This window comes from Callithrix jacchus, chromosome 1 (genome assembly GCF_049354715.1).
Source record: "Callithrix jacchus isolate 240 chromosome 1, calJac240_pri, whole genome shotgun sequence".
NCBI lineage: Eukaryota > Metazoa > Chordata > Mammalia > Primates > Cebidae > Callithrix > Callithrix jacchus.
In genome coordinates this window covers 173,281,581-173,303,897 of record NC_133502.1, presented here as the reverse complement: position 1 = coordinate 173,303,897, position 22,317 = coordinate 173,281,581, and the positions used below count along the sequence as shown (strand labels likewise).

Here is a 22,317-nt window from a genome sequence, read left to right as displayed (position 1 = left end):
GCTGAGTTTAGCATTTAAAATGGCTCTCTGTCGGAGTAATTGTCTTTCTGCTTTGCTCACAGGACCTTCTGTAATATGTCCTTTTTTTTTTTAACCTTTTCAATGCCATTTCTTATCACTCCCTAACACAGTCTCTGGACTATTCTGTTCCTGTCCCCTATACATGCCATGTAATTTTTCTGTTGCAAGTATTTAGAGTCCCATCTACAGAAAACACCCTTTAACTTACATAATTGTCTCCCTTGCTGTATTACTTAGTTTTACCCAAGAGAAAACTTGGATTTGGGTTAATAAAATATATAATTGTTTCAATGACATATTTAAAGACTGCTGATACTCTCTGTAAATAAATAGCATGCCTGTTCAGGTATACATTTTTCAAAGTACATGCCCAACGTTCTTTTCTAATGTTTTCAGAAATTATGGAAATAATTGGTTAAAAATGAATGCCTAGAATGCACAGCATCCTGAAAAACAAAACTGCCTCGAATACCTTCTGTGTGTCCACCTGTCTGACAGAAAGAAAATTCTTTTATAAAAGACCCCTTGGGGCTGGGCATGGTGACTCATGCCTATAATCCCAGCAATTTGGGAGGCTGAGGTGGGTGGATCACTTGAGGTCAGGAGTTTGAGACCAGCCTGGACAACATGGCAAAACTCCATCATTACTAAAGATACAAAAATTGACTGGGTGTGGTGGTGTGCCTCTGGTCCCAACTACTTGGGAGGCTGAGGCAGGAGAATCACTTGAACCCAGGAGGCCGAGGTCACACCACTGCACTCCAGCCTGGGCAACAGAGTGAGACTCTGTCTCAAAAAAAAAAAAAAAAAAAAAAAGACCTCTTGGTAATTTCTTTGGGTAGGCTTGAGTTTTTGAGAGAGCACAAATCCAAATCCATTCATTTCCATAAAACATCAGACACAGTTTGATGTATATTTATTTGGCCACCAAACATGGTACAAAATTTTATGTAGTCTGTTGATACTTAAAAGCAACACAAGTGTGCCTATACCTGTCTGCACTCAGAAGAGTGGTGACAATTTCACATGGTGACACAAAAAGTTGGGCAGTAGTTGAAAAGTGGATGACATGAAATGTGGTGGTGGGATAGGGGCAGGAAGCCGATGTTAAGCTAGTGGACTTCGCTAGCCTCCAGTGGCCCCAAAGTCACCTTGTCTACAGTAGGATTCAGGAATTTACAGTTTTAAAAGCAACTCTAGATGATTCTGGTGTGCAGCAGGTTTGGGAAACACTGGCTTGAACCTGATATTTTCTCTGAACTCTTGTAGTTTTCTTTTGACTTTGATTTCTTTTTTTGGTTCTTGTCTCATTACACTAGCGCTTCTCCTTCCTAATTTGACAAGAAAGCCCTGTTAAATTAAGGCTTGCTTAATTGTCAAGGCTAATTTGACAAGACTCTTCTTTTATTGTCTTACTTGACTTTTGGTATGAGAATCTGCTTCTTTCTTAGACTTAAGTGTGTGCTAAATTATTCATTACCAAGGCCCTTGTTTTTCTCTCATTAGCATGGGATTTAGTGGCTTATCTTATGCTTTAGGATTTAGAGAGTTGATATATGTTTAAATTTTTTTGGGGGGGAGTTTAAATTTTTTGTTAATAAAAATGTACATCTTCTATCTCACTTAGGTATTTTTCTTGTTTGAGGGACATGGTTTGCAAAGGTTGGAATGAAAGAACCTCATAGTTTTTGTCGAAAGAGATATTGATCTACATGTGAATAATAACCAGGACATTTCATATTAAGACGTACTCTATAGCCATTTAAAAGAATGATGATTACATAAAAGACTGTTGTGGAAGTCTATAATATATAGCTGAATAAAAAAGCAGATTATAGAACAGTAGGTATAAAATGAGCTTATTTTTGTCCAAGCCACTTCCCCCAAGCATAAAATTATTAGATAAAGGTCTTCAAGGAGATTATTATCTTAATATCAAATACGTTTATTATAGTTATTTATCATTTCCACTGAGGAAATGGATTGCAGATGATGATTAAAGGAATTTTCAATTTTTACTTTGTGTATTTTTGTATTTGAATTTCTTAATGGATTACGATTCTGTTTAAAAATTCTGAATGTACTGATTTTTTAAATGTGATGTGGTATCCAGATATGTCGTTGATTCTTTCTATAAAATATCATTTCCTTAAGTCTGGACTATTGAAAAAGGAGAAAAGTACTAGGAATTTAGAGAACTGACTCCATGTTAGAACCAAGGAGAACAAGAAAAGCTTTAGCTAGTGTTTTGGAAACAGTAGCACCTCCCACTCACACCAGTAGCTGATGCACTTAAGTCGACTCTGCGCATGCTTTTGCTTCCTATGGGTTGTTTGGTCCGCAGTTTGCATTCATCGATCAGTGAGTTGATTCAGACTCAAACCCACCGACAGCAATGAATGTTGAGTGCAGCCATCAGTGTTTTCAGTTGGTGGAGTTGCTGTTGCCCTCCCTGACTCCTGGCTCTTATTTTCCATCTCAGATCTTTGAAGTGTATGTGTCTGGCTTCTCCCTTAGTAACCAGCCATCTGCATGATCGAGGTCCCACAGAATTATCCATAACATTGATATTGGAGCTGAGAGGTTATTGCAGATGAGGAAACTGTGGTTCAGAGAAGGAAGGAGTGCTTGGAGAACCTCACAGGTAGCACTGCACCACACAGGTAGTGCTTGCTATTAGTACCTATAAACCACAGCTGAAGGACCTGCTTTTTCCTCTCTGTTTTGAACCAAGAAGGATGAGTGCTTTTTCGAGATAAATTAGCAGATTATGTTTGGAGTTTAATAATAACAGCTTCCATATCTTGAGCATTTGCTGTGGGCTAGGACAAAGTACCTTGTTTATTATCTCATTGAATCTCAAAACTCCCTACACCTGTAGGTACTCTTAGCCTTTGTTTATATGTGAGAAAATTGAGACACTTGCTTAGGGGGTGGAGCCAAGATTCATCCCAGATCTGACTGACTCCAGGGCTTTTTGCTTGAATTTAGCAAACATTTAAGCACATGTGGGGATGGCACTAGTAAAGCAATAGCTCTTGCTCTAACTGGGATCTCAAAACTTAACCATATTAACTGTAATTCAAGGTGAAATGTGATAAGAACTGTCACAATTGGATAATTTTGTGCTATTTTTGCTTATTAAATCCTCCCCTTGCCCTGAATTAAAAATTTTGAGAGGATGTGGGAGAAGCGGGAATTTAACTGGATTTTATTCCAAAATAAAATACGTATTTTTAATAAATTTTTACTTGCTACATTCTAGTTTTCACCAAAAGGGTGCATTTCTAGGAGACATTTAAGTATATCATATATCCTCATGGACCACTCCTTACCTTGTTGAAATGAAACACTTGTTTATTTAAAAAAAAAACACACAAAGCAAGGAACAGCAGTAGGAATAAGATTCACTGGATCACATTTGGGTGGGTTGCAGGACCATTTCTGGTGAACTCGTGACATGTGAAGGTACAACTTACTCTTTTGCTTCAGGAAATGTAGTGTTGTCATTAAGGACCCCAAGGTACAGTCAACGGTCAGTGGTTTTTTTTCAAATCCCAAACTCACCGACAGCGTTGAATGTTCCTTGGAGTCCTCTGAAGGTTGGCCTGGTAGCCCTTCTTCAGCCTCCCACCTGCATCCCAAGAACCAGTGAGCAGTGAGACCACTGGTGATGGAGGCTCTCTTTCTGGGTTTCAAGTTGAGAGTATTTAAATTATAAAATCGATTTGTATACAGCAGAGAGCTAATGAACTGTGGGATAGACTGTGTAGTAATTTCTACAAACAGGCTTGAATGGATGTCTGAGAAAATGTCTTTTAGTGGTATTTTGTGATTCTAAAAAATGTAAAATACCTGATTTTTCAGTAGTATTTTAATTATTAAAGAACCAGGGGTAAGAAATTAACATATATTGGGGACCTACTGTGTACTAGGATTTGTATATTTTATCTCATTAAATTCTTAACAACCCACATTTTCCTGATGAAAAAACTCGAGATGAAGTGATTTGCCTAAGGTTACATTGTCAGGAGCCAATGTTATAAGCCAGCACTTGAATATTGGACTTCATGTTTCCAGTGCTCACTGATCATACTGCCTCTCTTGTCTGAACTGTCGATATGTAGAACCATCACTGCAGAGCCAAGTCAAACATGTAAATTTCTTCTACCTGTTTGCCTATAATAATAGCAGGTAGGTCTATAGGTGAGGTCATAGGGGAGGATGAAAAAACTCAACCTCCATAATTGATAATCTCCTTTGCTGAGATCCTGCATTACTAAGTTACTACAGAGGTGTTAGTGATAGTTCACAAGATATTTTCTATATTGAAAAAGCAAAATCTAAACCCAAAACCCACCACCTAATATAAAGCCTGCATTTTTTTCCTTTTTTTGATGTAGCTGTGCCTTCAAAAGCCTGCATTTTTTTCTTAGTTGAGAACACAGAGTATAACTAAAATGTCAGATGTCATTTGTTCTGACTGAAAGGGTATCAGTACATTATAGGACATAGTAGTTATTTTCAATTCTGTTGAATGTCTGTGATGAAAAATCTGAAAAATGAATTAATAATATGAATATTTTCAGCATAGTTATTTACAGTGGGACGGATCTAGGAATACTTAATAGGAAAAGAGCTTACTGAACTGCTGGCCGAATTGAGATTAATCTCTAATTGAGGATAGTTATTGACATTTGCTTAGATTTAAATGCTAAAGGCTGACTGGTCTCAAATTCATTTTTAAAGCAGCCAAATGGTGCACATTAAAAGCAAAAATACCAACCATTGAGATTTTGGTTTGAATGTAAACTGTTTACATTTTATATCAGTTTAATTCACCCCTTTTCAAAACTCTGCATTAGCCAGCTTTGTTGAGTTTTCAGTGTTATGACAAAATTGTATGCACACATAAAAAATCAGGCAACTGTAACTGTGTAATGTTTTTAAAACTTTTAAATGGTTTCTTAAAAAGTCTTCCCCTTGGTCCAATAATATATAGAGATGTTAAGCCTTACACCATTTGGGTAAATATTTAGACTTTTAAAAAAAATACTGATTTCACTGGGCGCGGTGGCTCACACCTGTAATCCCAGCACTTTGGGAGGCCGAGGCGGGTGGATCACAAGGTCAAGAGATCGAGACCATCCTGGCCGACATGGTGAAACCCTGTCTCTACTAAAATAAAAAATTACTGGGCTTGGTGGTGCACACCCTGTAGTCCCAACTACTCAGGAGGCTGAGGCAGGAGAATTGCTTGAACCCGGGAGATGGAGATTGCAGTAAGCCAAGATCTCGCCACTGCTTTCCAGCCTGGTGCCTGGCGACAGAGCAAGACTCTGACCCCCCCCAAAAAAAAAAATACTGATTTCTACTTCACCAAACATTTAGATGCTAACAAAATATTCCTTAAATTCATAGCATTCTAAAATGAGTGCTTTTCATAGACTTGAAACACTATAGAAAGGTAGGTTTCTGGAATGGCATAGGGGTGTTTCCCATTGTATTTGAAATCATTGTCTATCTTGGCATAATGGCCTTCATCCTTGTTCCTTTACGTTTTTTAGTTTTTATCATCAAGCAAGGTTGAGACACACATTTGAGTTTTTTGAGTTTGGCTAAGCAGTTTGTGTACTCAGTGCAGGTATAAAATCTAAGGATTAAAAAAATTAAGGGTTAAATTAGCTAAGAGTGACCAGGCAATGTCACACATGTAATCCCAGCACTTTCAGAGGCTGAGGTGGGAGTATTCCTTAAGCCCAGGAGTTTGAGGTTACAGCGAGCTACACCTGGGTGATAGAGTGAGAACCTGTCTCTAAAAAAAAAATTAAGAGTTATATAGGCTGACATTTAACAAGCCATTCCAACTGTTTAACTCTTTAGACCAGTTTCGAGTTTGTTAGAACTCACCATGCCATTCCTTCATCATTTCACTTACCTCCTTTCTTTTCCACAGATACCATGAGATATTGAAGCCCACATGTTTCCAACGTGGGGATGTAAATGTTTTCATAGTCTTCCTGGGACTTTGTGATATACTTGGAAGAAATAAGAAGCATAAACTCAATAAAACAATGTATTTGAATGGTTAGTAGGTAATAGAAGAGGAGTCATTGTTTCCGGTGCTGTCTGCCTAGGCGTTTCCCAAGCACTATGCAGGGAGCATCACTAGAAGTGTTTGTGGGTAATGCTGCCAGCCTTGAGGATAAATTCTTAAGTTATGAAGATGACTTAAGTTATGAAGATGACAGCAGCATGTCAGTGTGAATTCATGTTCCTTTTTGCCAAACTGTGTGAGTTTTCTGCTTCATCCTTTTACTGATTTGGCAGTAGAATCCTAGGAATCATTTTTCCTATATGTAACCCTTAGCATCATGGAACCCAGTATCTGACTAGGGAGCTACATGTAAATACAACTGATGACAAAGACGATGCCTGGTGGAATGGTATGAACTACATTAAGGGACAACAGAGAAAAGAAAGGTTATTTCTGCTTGCAAGTGCCAGGAAAGGTATATCTAAGAAGGTTAAACCTGCTCTAGGCTTTAAAATGTTAGTTGCATTTTTACTAGACAGAGAAAGGGAGCTATTCCAATAGAAAACCATGCACAGGAAATTCTGGAGGCAGAAATGTTCAGGTAATGGTGAGTAGTGAGACTAACCTCTCAGAGTGTCAGTTGTCTCATCTTTAAAATGTGAGACAAATAACACTTGCCCTTCCAACACACACAGCCATGAAAATCAAATGAGGTTGTGTGTCTGAAAGAAAATGCAAATGTAATTGCTTCTCGTGTCTCCCATTGGTTTTGTTTTATATATGCTAGAATAGAATAAAAAAGTACTTTATTATAGTAGACTTTCCAAATTAGACGATTCTTTGGCCTTCTTGCTTTTTCCCCTTTAAAATGACCAGAGTTTAAAATTTTCATACATTAAATGGAGAAGCAGTATTTACAGCATAGTAAAGAGCACAGGTTTTGGAGCCAGAATTGTGACTTTGAATTTTACTAGCTATGTGACCTTTGACAAATTACTTAACCTCTCCATTTCTCTATCTCCTTATCTATAAAATAGAGATTTTTATATTATTATTATTATTATTTTTGAGACGGAGTTTCGCTCTTGTTACCCAGGCTGGAGTGCAATGGCGCAATCTCGGCTCATCGCAACCTTCACCTCCTGGGTTCAGGCAATTCTCCTGCCTCAGCCTCCTGAGTAGCTGGGATTACAGGCACGCGCCACTATGCCCAGCTAATTTTTTGTATTTTTAGTAGAGACGGGGTTTCACCTTGTCGACCAGGATGGTCTTGATCTCTTGACCTTATGATCCACCCACCTCGGCCTCCCAAAGTGCTGGGATTACAGGCATGAGCCACCGCGCCTGGCCTGATTTTTATATTATTTCAAAAGTGTTTAAATTGTTAAAATCATTTTACAGCTATTACTTCTATGTTAGCACATAAAATTGCATGTTTTCCCCAGTATTTGGCTTCTAGGCCATATATGCTAATATAAAAACCTGTTCTTTCATAGTTAAGACAATTTCTGGCTAGCTATTGTATTGTATGTGTACATATATGTGTTTTAAGGACATATTTGAATTAATGCTCTACCACTTTTTTGGTAAGGTTTTCATTTCCCACAAGGAAATGAAATTCCTGTCTATAAAATGAGAATATTAGTACCTTCCTCATTGATTGTGAAGGTACTAATAATAAATTAGATAATATTATTTAAAACTCTTTTTTTTTTTAAGACGGAGTTTCACTCTTGTTACCCAGGCTGGAGTGCAATGGCGCGATCTCGGCTCACCGCAACCTCCGCCTCCTGGGTTCAGGCAATTCTCCTGCCTCAGCCTCCTGAGTAACTGGGATTACAGGCATGCGCCACTATGCCCAGCTAATTTTTTCTATTTTTAGTAGAGGTGGGGTTTCACCTTGTTGACCAGATCTCTTACCTCGTGATCCACCCGCCTCGGCCTCCCAAAGTGCTGGGATTACAGGCATAAGCCACTGCGCCCGGCCCTTATTTAAAACTCTTTGGAATGCTATGGAGTATCTCCCTAAATACATGTCCATAAACACATTTTGAAATCAGTTTCAGTTATGAAATCCAAGAACCCATAATCACCTCTTTGGTGGATTGGTTTGTGAACTTAAGGTTAAGAAATTCTGACCTTAGTTATAGAGCAAGATTTCTCAGTCTAGTCTTGTCACTGATGTGATGTTGCTTTTTTGGGAAGCCTTGATCTCCATCTTATTAGGAGAGACTACTTGCCAGTATCAGTGCATCCTCTTGCCGTCACCTTTCCCTGAAGCATAATCTGTGTGGTGTAGCCCAATAGTGATTGTTCCAGGAAAAGTAATTATTTAGACTTCACCAAGTTCTGTACTAATTGTAGATACCAACCATTAGTTGGTAATTCCATGCTTACACAGTTATCATGATAGTCCCTTCTTACATGCAGCTTTGCTTTCTGTGGTTTCAGTTACACTAAAAAATAGATGAGTGCAGTACAAGAAGATATTTTGAGAGTGACACCACATTCACATAACTTAAAAAAAAAAGAGAGTCTCTTGCTCTGTTGTCCAGGCTGAAGTGCAGTGGTACAATCACAGCTCATTATAGCCTGGAGCTCCTGGGCTCAAGTAATCCTCCTGCCTCAGCCTTCTGAGTAGCTAGAACTACAGGTGCATGCCACCGTGCCTGACTGATTTAGAAATTTTTTTTTTTTTATAGAGACAGAGTCTCACTATGTTCCCCAGGCTGGTCTCGAACTCCTGGCCTCAAACAGTCCTCCCACCTAGGCCTCCCAAAGTGTTGGGATTTCAGGCATGAGTCACTGCACCCAGCCACTTATAGCATATTGTTACAATTGTTCCATTTTGTTATTGTTACTGTCTTACTATGCCTAATTTATAAATTAAACTTTGCCATAGGTATGTATGTATAGGCAGAAACATAATATATATGGAGTGTACTATTTGAGGTTTCAGGCATCTGCTGGGAGTCTTGGAACAGATCCCTTCTAAAAGAAGTTTGCCAAATGAGAAGTTATACAAATATTTGAATGAATTTAACTATCTTATTTTGCAAGTTTCCCATCTCCCCCCACTTTCCCAGCAACCATTTGGTTTACATCTGATCCAAGCACTATGACCACTAATTCTCATTTTATGTTAGCCCAGAAGAATGTGTTGCTTTAAGGTACTGGTCATAAAGGAGCCTGCTGACAAATCTAGTGTCTTTACTTGAATGTTAGGAAGGAGAAAAAAGAGTCTCAAAGGTTAAGTTGTATATGGGATAATGGTCATTCTTAAATTAATCTGCTTAAGGTTTTACAAAGGCGTTGAGAGGTAGAATTAGAAATTTAAACTCAATAGTTTGGAACGTTTTCAAATTTTACATGACAACTTTATATCAGGTTACTTTAGCTCTTTGGAATTTGGGGGCTCTGGGCTTGGTGGCTCATGTATAATCCCAGCACTTTGGAAGCTGAGACAAGGGTATCACTTGAGGCCAGGAGGAGTTTGAGACCAGCCTGGGCAACATAACAAGTCCTTGTTTCTACAAAAAAAAAACAAAATAATTAGCTGGCTGTGGTGGCATGTGCCTGTAGTTCCAGTTACTTAGGAGGCTATGGTGGAGGATTGCTTAAGTCTAGGAGTTAGAGGCTACATCTAATTGTGCCACTGCACTCCAGCCTAAGCGGTAGAGATGAGTGTGACCTCATCTCTTAAAAGGAAAGAAAAGGCTGGTGCAGTGGCTCATGCCTGTAATCCCAGCACTCTGGGAGGCTGAGGTGGGTGGATCACCTGAGGTCAGCAGTTTGAGAGCAGCGTGGGCCAACATGGTGAACTTGTCTCTACTAAAAATACAAAAATTAGCCGGGCATGGTTGGAGGTACCTATAATCCCAGCTATGGGAGGCTGAGGCAGGAGAATTAGTTGAACCTGGGAGGCAGAAGTTGCAGTGAGCCGATGTCGCGCCACTGCACTCCAGTGCTAAAGGCAATATTTCTTTTCAAATGAAACACATAATTCAAAGCCTTTCAAAATACTTTGACTTGGGACAGTGGCTTATGCCTATAATCCCAGCACTTTAGGTGGCTGGGGAGGGAAGTATTGCTTGAGCCCAGAAGTTCAAGACCAGCCTGGGCAACATGGCAAGACCCCCCATCTCTATGAAAAATTAGCTGGGTGTGATGGTGTGTGCCTGTGACTCCAGCTACTCAGGAGGTTATGGCAGGAGGACTGCTTGAGCCCAGGAGGTTGAGGCTTCAGTCAGCCGTGTTTATGCCACTGCACTCCAGCCTGGGCAACACACTGTGACCCTGTTATTAAAAGAAAAGAAAAGAAAAGAACAAAACCACAACTCACTCTCTCTCTTTTTTTTTTTTTTGAGACGGAATCTCACTTCGTCCACCCAGGCTGGAGTGCAGTGGTGCAATCTCTGATCACTTCAACCTCCGCCTCCTGGGTTGAAGGGATTCTCCTGCCTCAGCCTCCCGAGTAGCTGGAACTACAGGCATGTGCCACCATACCTGGCTAATTTTTGTATTTTTTAGTAGAGAAAGGGTTTCACTATGTTATCCAGGATGGTCTCGATCTCCTGATCTCATGATCTGCCCGCTTTGTCCTCCCAAAGTGCTGAGATTACAAGCGTGAGCCACTGTGCCTGGCCAAAAAAAAAAAAACTTTTAAAGAGGCACCCAATTTCTATATCCCCTCATTACAGTGACTACTTTTTTGAGATATTACTATTTTAGATTATTTTGCAGATACACAGGAAGCAGGACTCATTTTTTTCATGGTAAATTAATTCATAGGATATTTGTAATCAGGGAAAGATTCTTCTAAGTTACTCCGTGCGGCATTACTGTTCAAATTAAGCTGAGTGAATAATAAGTTGGAAATATAAAGCTGTAAAAGCAGCAGGAACCAATATCATGCAGCAGCTGATTGATATTCATGGAAATTAAAGAATGAACTGGAGAGAATCTGGGTTTGTATTGTAGTATGTGAAAAGTATTGGCAGAGATTTTAAAAGTTCTTTAAAGCCAATAGGCATGTGTTTTGTAACAACCAGTTAATGAAATAAACAAGAACAGTTATCAAAGAACTCAATCTTTCCTTTTTTACAGTTATGAAACACAGATGATGTATCAGTGATATGACTGTTTCTGCCTCTGACTTATTTTTGTTTATTGGGTTAAATTTAATTGTATGGTAATTTATACTTCAAAAACTTGAGCTCTGTTCTTATAAAGTTTATTATCCCCTCAGGTAGAGTATAGATTTGTGTTAAGGTATTGTAAGGTATTGATAAGTAGACATATTCCTTTTATAACTATTTTGAGTTATTTAATAACAGGGAAAATGCTTTTTAATGTTGCCTTTCTTGGTTATTTCCAGCAAATAGTTGAATTTTTCCAAAATACGATATCTTAAAAGTGTTATTAAAAAATGCCTGTTCTGTAGAAAAGCTATGCTTAGATCTACCTCATACTTTTGTAAATGAAATAATACTGTACTAGGTTGGGCAAACTATTAATTACTTGGTGGATTGTTTTTGGACTTAGGTCTCCATTGCTAACCTGAAATTGACAATGCTGATGTTTGAATGGGAATGCTACTCAAAGCTCCATCATGAATGGGGAAAAATTTCTAGGTTGAATAAATAGAAAATAAGTTTCAATCTACAATTTTATAACTTTCAAAGCTATCAGTAGTGTTAAAGGTCATTTAGCCTCATGGTTTCCAAATCTGACTTTTGCATCAGAATTGAAAGTGTAGGCTGGGGACAGTGGCTCACACTCGTAATCTCAGCACTTTGGGAGGCCACGGTAGAAGGATCACTTGGGCCCAGGAGTTTGAGACCAGCCAGGGCAACATAGGGAGACCCCATCTTTACTAAAAATTAAAAAAATTTGCCCAGCGGTGTGATGCATGCCTGTAGTTCTAGCTACATAGGAGGCTAAGGTGGCGATATTGGCTTAAGCCCAAGATTTGGTCAAGGCTGCTGTGCTTGTGCAACTGCACTCCAGCCTGGGTGACAGAGTGAGACCCTGTCTCCCCCTACTCCTCCCAGAAAAAGTGGTAGATGGGAAATGTAGCCTGCTAAAGGTGCAGATTCTGAGGTATCACCCCAGATTTACTAATCAGCTTTTCTAGGAGTTAATTCTCTATTTTTCAAAGGCATTCGGATTATTCTGGTACAGTCATTTTATGGATCTTGAGGAATCTCTTATTTAGGCTAAAGATCTTAATTTAACAGATGAAGAAACAGATTTAGAAGGGAAGTGAAGATTCTAAGTCACACAGCAGGGTCAGAATTAAAATCTTTGACTACATGTATGTGTGTTTATCATAATTATACCTCATTGCCTCTCCATCATGAAAAAGAATGCTTTTTGTAGAAGTTCCCTATTGGCCATCTGCAAGATACATAGCCTTCAAGTCAGAATCTGCCCTTTGGGTCAAACATCTTAGCATTAGGGAAGCACCCAAAACTATTGTAAATGGACGATTGACTTGGATTTGATAGGCTTTCCTGAAGGAGTTGACTAAGTAAGCAATGCTGAGTGGTGTTGGCTTAAAATCTGACCATGGTATGAAATGAGAAATAGCTGTAAAGTGATCAAAACTCTGTGACGGTCCTTCTGGCTCTGACATTTAAGAGCTGCTGCTACACTTTACCACTTTTTTTTAAATCAAAGGTGACTACCACTGGATGGAAGAGGCTCGAGGAACCCCTGGCTGCTTTTTGGGGAGGAATTTATTTTAATTGCCAGTAAGAAGGTAGGAATGATTTTAATCGAGATCAAGAACCTCCTAATCTTTAGCTTGGGCTCCTGGCCAAGTGTCCATCCTCAGGAGAGAGTTGGTGTCAGCTGCTGCCTTGTGTTCCAAAGGTATTTCAGAAAAGCCGAAGGCATTACAGACACCTTTCCTGAGTTGGCAGGCAAGAGTGGCACCAGGAATCAAGGGCAGACACGTGTCATCAGTCTGGGAAAAGTGGAGTTTGGACACTAATGATGGCTCTTGTCAACACTCAGTGTGATAAAGCCAGGAGTACTTGGCTTGCGGGTTAGTTTGCATAGGCATGGAGTTAGAGCTTAGAGGACACCTGCCAAGAGTTTTCACTGTCCCCACTGTCGGTGATGGATCCTTCACCTTTGACTTCTATCACTCCTTTTTAATGGGTGATGGTAGAGATGCTGGATGGGTAAGGAAGAGAGGCAGCTTGGTCATACCTAGCACATCTCCCTATTTGCTTGTTTTCTTGCTGTTGCCTGTATAGAACTAAATTTGTATGGCCATACTCCAGGCTAGTATTTTGTTCTGTCTGTATTTGAAGGCACACTGGGCAAAAGTCACAGGTCCTCTATTTCCATAAATGCCACTTTGCTAATATCCACACAAATGTTTTGATTGGCAGTTATGAGACTTTTTTGCTAATATATTTATTAGAAGCATTATTTTCAAATTCTGGTTCTGCCGTTTAGTAGCTGTGTGACTTCTGACAAGTGGTTTAACCTCAGTTTTTCATCTGTAAAATGAAGGTTAGTAAGTAATTGTGTTTATTTCTATTTTTTTATTTTTGAGATGGAGTTTTGCTCTTGTTGCCCAGGCTGGAGTGCAGTGGTGATCTTGGCTCGCTGCAACCCCTGCCTCCCGGATTCAAGTGATTCTCCAGCCTCAGCTTCTCAAGTAGCTGGGATTACAAGCATCTGCCACCATGCCCAGCTATTTTTTGTATTTTTAGTAGGGATGGGGTTTCACCATGTTGACCAGGCTGGTCTCTACCTCCTGACCTCAGGTGATCCACCCACCTCGGTCTTCCAAAGTCTGGAATTACAGGTGTGAGCCACCACACCTGCAGCAATTGTATTTATCTCACAGAGTGGTATGAATTAAGTGAGAGCAGGGATATAAAAACACCTGGCACATAACATTCAAATTTGTTACTACTATTATTGTAATTATATGACCAAACTTCCAGCTTACTCTAAAGAATGGACCGAGGGGTTTCTAAATCATCGTCTTTGTGAGCAGAGGAATTGTGATGTAGAAAGAATATAAAATTGAAGTCAGGAGATGCAAATTTAAGTCTTTTTTTCTTTTATTTTTTTGAGGCAGAGTCTCGCTCTGTCACCCAGGTTGGAATGCAGTGGCGTGATCCCAGCTCACTGCAGCTTCAACCTCCTGGGCTCAAGTGATCCTTCCACCTCAGCTTCCCAAGTTGTTGGGACCACAGGTATGCATCACCATGTCTAATTTTTTCATTTTTTGCAGAGTCAGGGTCTCATTGTGTTGCCTAGGCTGCTCTTGAGCTCCTGGACTCAAGTAATCCTCCCACTTCAGCTTTCCAAAATGCTGGGATTTCAGGCGTGAGCCACCATGTCTGGCCTTTGATTCAAGTCTTGACTATTGTATATGATACTTCAGTTTCCATACTTTTTCATAAAAAATTTTATCGGCCTAAACCAAACAGAATCAAGACCCCTAAGATCTCTTGCCGCACAAAGATTATTGTCCATAGAGCAATGGTTTTCAAACTTTCTGGTCCCAGGGACCCCCTTACATTCATAAAAATTATTGACGTTCTCAAGAGCTTTTATTTATGTGGGCTATAACTATCAATTTTTACTTTCTAGAAATTACATTTAGAAGCTTAAAAATATTTTAATTCATTTAAAGATTAAATAAAAGTGATAAACCATTATATATTAAGTAACATTTTAAAATAAAGCTATAAAAATATCTTTTAAAAATTGTTGAGACGAATGACATCATTTTACAATTTTGCAGATCTCTTTAATGTCTGACTTCATAAAGGATGGCTGAATTTTCATATCTGCATATATCTGTTACAATATATTGTTTGGGTTAAAGTGTATGAAGAAATTCTGGTTTTACATAGATACATAGAAAAAGATTTTTTTATGGTCACTTCAGGCAATTTTGCATATTCTTCTTTTGATACTGTACTAGATCTTAATACTTGGTAGTTTAAAGGTTAGTTGCAGTATGGAATCAAACTATATCAATGAGCTTTCCATACTTGATTTTATTAAAATTCATTTGTCTGTCTTGTATTTTTCATAGATTTTTTACCCAGACATGATTTTGTAACATAATACATTGGTCATTTGGAAAATACTTGTTCACTGAGTTATGCAGATTTTCTAAATATTGACATATTACATAATATCACAAAATTAAGTTTGCTAATATCATCATTGAACTCATCAGACCTGTCTTTAAATATCTGGAACCTGTGAAGCTCACAGTGACAATAAAAGTTTCCCAAAATTCTAATTTTGGCTTAAAAGCTCAAATGTTATGATTGGCAACAAATACTGTCACTTATTTTCCTTGAAGTGACACGCTCACTTTGTTCCTTTTCAAGAAAATATCTGTCAAATACCCAAGTGTGAATAACTACAGATTGTTCAGTGTAAGTCAAGTGATAGTCAATTTAAAAAATGGGCTAGTTCAGCTTATAACTTAAACAATAACACCAGTGCTGCTACTTGAAGCAGCCAGTGTACAGAAGTGGTTTATATGTACTTACCATTTTGTTACACAAAATATTTTAAAAGATGTTTGCTCAGGGTCAGGATTTAATAAAATTATTAAACCTTACTGCTTCATCAAGGACATTATTAAGTTAAAATGGCTTTCCTTCCTTTTTTCTGTAGTGTGTGACAGTGACAAATACAGTGACTATTGGTACATTTTGGTGCCACTGCTTAATTACTGCCAAGTGCAGCAGTTTAACCCAGCATTGACTTTGTACCATCATTACAAAGGTCAACATAGTGAAAAAGGCAAATAAAGTCTTAGAGTTAGTATGGTAGTAGTTTTGACTTTTCAGACTCCCAGAAAGAGTCTGGGAGACATATGTGGACCCCACTTTGAGAACCAGTGGTTTGGAGTTCAGATGTTAGGCAAATGGTGGGAAAATCCCCTAGTCCCTTCAGAGCTAATATTCATGGCTGCAGTAGGCTATATGAGAGGAGACAAACCCTGTATTGTTTGGCATCTCCCTGGGGCTTGTTTGCACAGTGGAGCTCAATAAAGGTTGATCTGTCAATGCTTATTGCCTAAATATTTAGCAACTTCTTTTTTCCTCTGTACTTTATACACTCAGTTTTTGTGTGTTCACATCGTAAACACTGTATTTTCTGAGCCTCACTGATCCCTGTGCTCAAGTTTATCTTTTTATTATTAAGTCAGTTCAGTTTATTTAATAGATGTTGATTGGACAATATTGTTTCTATGTGGATTCTGATTGCAGGGGGGATAAGAATTAAATCACATGGCATTTACTTTTTTATGGTTTTGGGAAAATGAGCAATTATACAGCATGCCAAGTAGTGTCCAGATGGAGAGGTTAATAGTGCCTTTTGCAGGGTTTAGCATTTAGTAGCTATTAGTAAGAAATAGCCCCTTTTTGGAACATTCTTTGAATGTTACACATCATGATTCACATATATGTACGTAAACACACATATAAACACATTTGACTATATGTATCATTACATATAATGTGTAACTCAGAATTTCCTTTTGAGATACAAATAATCACCATATAATCTTGTCTATTTTGGAAGTTGCATCCATAATTTTGGTGGGTGTTAGGTCTTTTTTTCAAACTCTTAATTTTTTTTTTTTTTTTTTTTTTTTTTGAGATGGAATCTCTTTCTGTCGCCCAGGCTCAAGTTCAGTGGCATGATCTTGACTCACTGCAACCTCCAGCTCCCCGGTTCAAGTGACTCTCTCACTTCAGCCTCCCATGTTGCTGGGATTACAGGCATTTGCCACCATGACTGGCTAATTTCTTTTTGTATTTTTAGTAGAGATGGGGTTTCACCAGGTAGGCCAAGCTGGTCTTGAACTTCTGACCTAAAGTGATCCACTGCCTTGGCCTCCCAAAGTGCTGGGATTACAGGCATGAGCGTCCATGCTTAGCCTTTTTTCAAACTCTTAAGATTTGAAAAGTAATGAAAAACATTTTTGTTTTTACTGCTAATGTTATACTGCAAGCAGTTGTGTCTTGGTTAAATATTACCCTTTTTGGCTCCTTACAGTTGGTTCTATGACAAGATAATTGGTGGGGTGGGGGGCAGGTGTGGACCTGCTGAGTAGATTTGATACTACATTTAGTTTTTAGATTAAGGCAGATAGAAGAAAGCTGCACAGGTCCAGCTTGCTAGTCGTTTTAGCATTGGAAGTAGTCAGTTTACAGCTTAACAAATCAGTTTGGCGAACAAAGGTGTCAGTCACAGTATAGCCAATAACTGGCAGGTGAATTCATGCCTCCAAAATGAATACTGATCAGAAGCAACCAGTTATAAAAATTGCTCTGTTTTTGTAAGCCACACACAAAATGGAGGCCTTTTCTTTCTTAATTTCTAGAGACAGGGGTCTTGCTGTGTTGCTTAGGCCGGTTTCTAAGCAGTCCTCCTGCCTTAGCCTCCTGAGTAGCTTACAGGCATGACCACTGGGGCCAGCTGCCTTTTCTTCCTAGAATGACCTCAGCATGTCTTTTTTGCTTCTAGAAAGTTAAGACTGGATCCCTCCCCTTTGGGGCTTTCTTACTACTTTCTTAAAATTTTATTTCCTGAGTGAGGTCTTAACTGGGCTATATGAAAGCAAACTGACTAAAGGAATTTATCCAAAAGTTTCCTTCTTAACTCTTCCAGGAATATTCAGTTATATAAATGAACTAGAGAGAGTTTGGCTGTGAGAAGCAGATCCTTATTTGTTCCATTCCAGGAGATGGAAGTGAGGGAAGGGCATTTCTCAAATCATAACTTAGTCCAGGTAAGTCTAAGGAGGTGATGAGGTAAGAACAGTAATAGCCTTTCTTTATATTATCTTAGTAAACACTTACAACAACCTTTATGATAAGGTAGTGGTTATTGCATTTGTTATTACACTTACATCTTCTCTCTCACTTCATTGTTCTCCAGTTGTCCCTAGAAGTGCTTGGTTTGCATGTACCAAAGTAATTTGCAGTTACGTGTTGTTCGGCTACATGAGCAGTGGTGCGTGTTGCTCAATATGTCAGATCAGCTAGGTTGTGTCATTTGATTGAAATGCTAAGTTTTACAGTTACTGAAGGGTGATGATGTGTACATTATTCAGACTTAGGACATTACTCCAAGAAAAAGTGATGATTAGAGTTCTCTTTTAATTTGTGTATATGGAGTAGGGCTAAGATTGTGTAGGCTCTTTTAAGAAGGTTGTCAGCTTCTAGGCATGAGAGCATGACCTTAAAATGGTTGTGAAGTTTAAGGAAAATGCAACTGGAATGGGATTTACTCAGATACTGACAGCTAATAAAAACATTTAGGTTTAAATATTCAGCTGAATATTCTTAACAAAGATATTCTCTTAATGATTTAGAAATCTATACTAATTACAGGCTTTTTTTTTTTTTTTTAAAGAAACAGTCTAGTGCATTTTCTTTAGGATTTATTTAAATCAAAATGAATTCCATGTTTCCTTTTGGTTTCTTTTACAGTAGCATTCTCAGTCTTCTGGACCCTTTAAAGATGTTAGGCTTGTGTGCATTCTAAATCGTAAGGTCTTTTCGTGTTATATAGACTTTCTCTGTTTCATGGGGTCATGTAGCCAGAATACTTAGGATTGAAATAGACGTTGGCAAACTATTAAGAAAACAGAAAAGTAAAGGCTGGATTTGGTTATTAGTGGTAAAAGGAAAACCTAATGTGAAAAATAATACTCTGAGATTAGAATGGTAAGTATGTTTTGGAGAGAAAGGTCACAAGGGAATCTTGTGGGCAGCAGTAAATGTGTGTCCATAGCTTGATCTGGATAGTAGTTAACATATATAATACATATGAAAACACTTTATCAAACTTAAGATTTGTTTACCTTACCATATGTAAATTATACCTCAAAAGGTTAAACAAAGCTTGGCACAGTGGCTCACGCTTGTAATCCTAGCACTTTGGGAGGTTGAAGCAGGCAGATAGATGACTTGAGCTCAGGCATTCAAGACTAGCCTGGGCAACATGATGAAATCCCGTCTTTACAAAAAAATACAAAAATTAGCCAGTGTGGTGGTGAGCACCTGTAGTCCCAGCTACTTGTCGGGCTGAGGCAGGAGGATCACTTGAGTATGGGAGGTTGAAGCTGCAGTGAGCTGAGATCGACCCACTGCACTCCAGCCTGGGTAACAAAGTGAGACTGTCTCCAGAAAAAAAGCAAAACGGTAATAATTGTTTGAAAGTAAATATTGGTAGTTACTATACTATTATTACCATTTTTTAGGAAAATTTGAAATATTTCATGATAGGAAAAATAATCCTATCACTCTAAGCATGTCAAATTATATATCTAGTTTATAAGCACTAAGGCCTTTTTCTCCCCTTCTTTAAACTGCTATTTTTGAGGTTTGGAATTTTGTGTTTTTCTTAGATGCTACTGGAGGGAAACAGAGAATGAAGTCTTATTTTTGTGGTGTCAGTTGTTGAAAGGGGACAAACCCAGTTCTGATCTTGAAACTAGCTTATGTGAAAGCTCTTTTCAGTCTTGAATATGAGTGAAGTAAAGGTGACCATTTAGCTCTGTTAAGTATATATGATAACTCTAATTACCAGTTTTAAAGGTTCTGTCATTCATAAGTTTGTCTAGTACTTATTGAGGACTTGCCATATATCTGATCTTGTGAGAAGAACCATCTCAGATGGTGACATTACTATTTCATTTGGTATTCGAGGATGCTGAGGATCTGTGGTTAAGTAACTTGTTCAAGTTCTCATGGCTAAAGAAGGGAGGGCTCCCCCTTTCTTAACCCCTATAATACTTAAGCTTCCAGTATCAGAATATAAATAAGAAGGTAATCATCACTCTGTAAACTGACTCTTTATTGTTGTATTATCGCTACTTTTAGAGAGATCCATGTACTGTTTTAGCAGTCTTTTTAGAACTTGTATTAAGTGGCCCTTAAGTATCTCATAATAATTTCTAACACTTTCTTAATAACGTGGCAATATGGCTTTGTCTTTTAAAGCAAAATCTGGAGAAAAAGGAGATATTTATTTCCCTGTGGCACGAAAAGGGGCTATATATATTGGTCATTTTTTTTTTTTTTAAATAAAAGGCTAGAAATCCTCCCTCCCAACCACATCAGAACGAGCCAAGTTGGTACAGGGCCCTTACCAGAGTAATGATGTAAGAATTTGAGAGTACATGGTGCAGCTGCCAAAGCTCACAATGTTTAATTTCAGCACTGTCTGTTTGCCAGAGTTTGCAGCTCAATATTTTTTTCTGTATGGATTGAATTATAATTACATATATTTGTCTTACTTGTCTTATTTAAGGGGGAAGTAAAGAGTTATTGTTTGATAAATTTGCTGTTTTCCAAGGGAATGGTGCTGTTTTGCCTCTCACATGTTATTCCCCCACTGATTCCTAAGAATTTACTCTCCTGGGTGAATTCTAACTCGTGACACAGAGGGGCAATTCACACCATGCCTGTTTATATTTTGCAAGAAAACCCTTCTCTTAGCATGTGTATCTATTCAGGCAGTTCCATCTACTACATTCCATCCATTTGCCAAGTCTTGGACTCTTATCCAAAGTACAGTATTTGAATATACAATTACACATACACATACTGGGAAGAGCATACTTCTTTCCTAGCCTCTCTTGGAGAAAGCTTGAAGCCAGAGAAGCAGATCCAGATGTTCTGGATTGAGTCTGGCACCTTCAATTGAGAATTCTAGATGGAAAGATTTCATGTGGAAGTGTACTGGGCTTGCCCAGCACTTGCTTATTGTTGCTAACCATCATTTTTATGACTAAAGATTCTAGACTGCCTCCTTTGCTGAGCAGAAAGAATTACACACTAGGGCTACATGGGAAGTGGCTTCTAATCATTTGGGAGAAATATCAGAAGGCATGCAGATGAGGGTAGCTTTACTATTGGGAATAAATCTGAGTTGATAGCAGGTGCAACTACAGCTCCAGTTCTTTAGCCAGACCTGGTTATATTTAAATTTCAAATAAAAATCTTTGACATCAACATAAGTGAACCATTATCGGCTGTCTGGCACCTAACAGTACCTTGTACAAGTAGGAGATGCTCACTGACTCTATTCAATCAACACTTACTGAACACCTTCAGTGTAAACCAGGCAATGTGCTAGATGCTGGTAATGAATAAGGTATATTTTCATTAAGTTACAATCCGGTAGGAGGCACAGACTCTTAGGTAAATTACAATTCACTGATTTTATTTGTTGTTTATACAGTTCAGTATTTTGTTTGCTTTGTAAGTCAGCAGCAGAAGCCAGTTCTCAGGATGAACTCCATGACTCTCTAGGAAGAAGCACAGTATTTCCTTTCATTTCTAAAGAATGCTTACTTGCTCGCATTTTTGCCTCTTTAGATACCTCTTCTGACCTGCCCAGGGATGAAGTATGTGGAGTGTGGGAAGAAAAGACTAGTGTAATGCAGGAAGGCATTTCTAAGAAAGCTTCCAGAATTGATTATTCTGTTCTAAGAGATATTTTCTTCATCTAAAAAAGATGTGAGAATGCACAAAGGTTAGCTGTGTTGGTTATCAGTTTGTTATAAGGTAAGAGCAAAAAAGAATGATTTCCTTTTCTCTCTCTGGAATGTAGGACTCCTTTATCTAACTGATTACATGGTTAAGGCACAGCTAGAAAATACATTTTTTTCATACTCGTTTCTGGATGGATGAGGTCACATTTGCTTAGGAGTTACATAGTTCCTGTGCTATAATTTGCTATTCCTTCAGCCTTTTTTTCTCCCAATTTTGAAGATGGGTATATGTATATTTCCATTGGGCCATTCTTAAATATAAGAAAAATGTTAAGTTACTTATCTCCAAATCTATTTCTTTAATGTGAAGCAGCCTCAAAGCATGTGTATCTCTGCTATTAAGACAATAATAGGGGCTGGGCACAGTGGCCCTGTAATCCTAGCACTTTGAGAGGCCGAGACAGGCAGGTCATGAGGTCAGGAGTTTGAGACCAGCCTGGCCAACATGGTGAAACCCTGTGTCTACTAAAAATACAAAAATTAGTAGGGCATGGTGGTGGGCTCCTGTAATCCCACCTACTGGGGAGGCTGAGGCAGGAGAATCGTTTGAACCCAGGAGGCAGAGGTTACAGTGAGCCGAGATTGTGCCACTACACTCCAGCCTGGGTGACAGAGCAAGACTTCGTCTCAAAAAAAAAGAAAAAAAAATAATAATAATTAATATTTATATAGCACTTGTGTTCCAGAT

General features: G+C 38.5%; 1 protein-coding gene and 1 long non-coding RNA gene across 8 annotated transcripts in view; one reads left to right on the top strand and one right to left on the bottom strand.

Moving 5' to 3' along the window:
* NR6A1 (nuclear receptor subfamily 6 group A member 1) overlaps positions 1-22,317 on the top strand; it is a 238,667-nt gene that overhangs the window by 68,345 nt on the left and 148,005 nt on the right. The window lies entirely within an intron of this gene.
* Positions 1-22,317, bottom strand: part of LOC118144300 (uncharacterized) — a 47,113-nt gene that overhangs the window by 8,050 nt on the left and 16,746 nt on the right. The window contains exon 2 of the long non-coding RNA XR_004728963.3: positions 5,960-6,059. This is a non-coding gene — a long non-coding RNA (uncharacterized LOC118144300). The remainder of the gene's footprint in view (positions 1-5,959; positions 6,060-22,317) is intronic.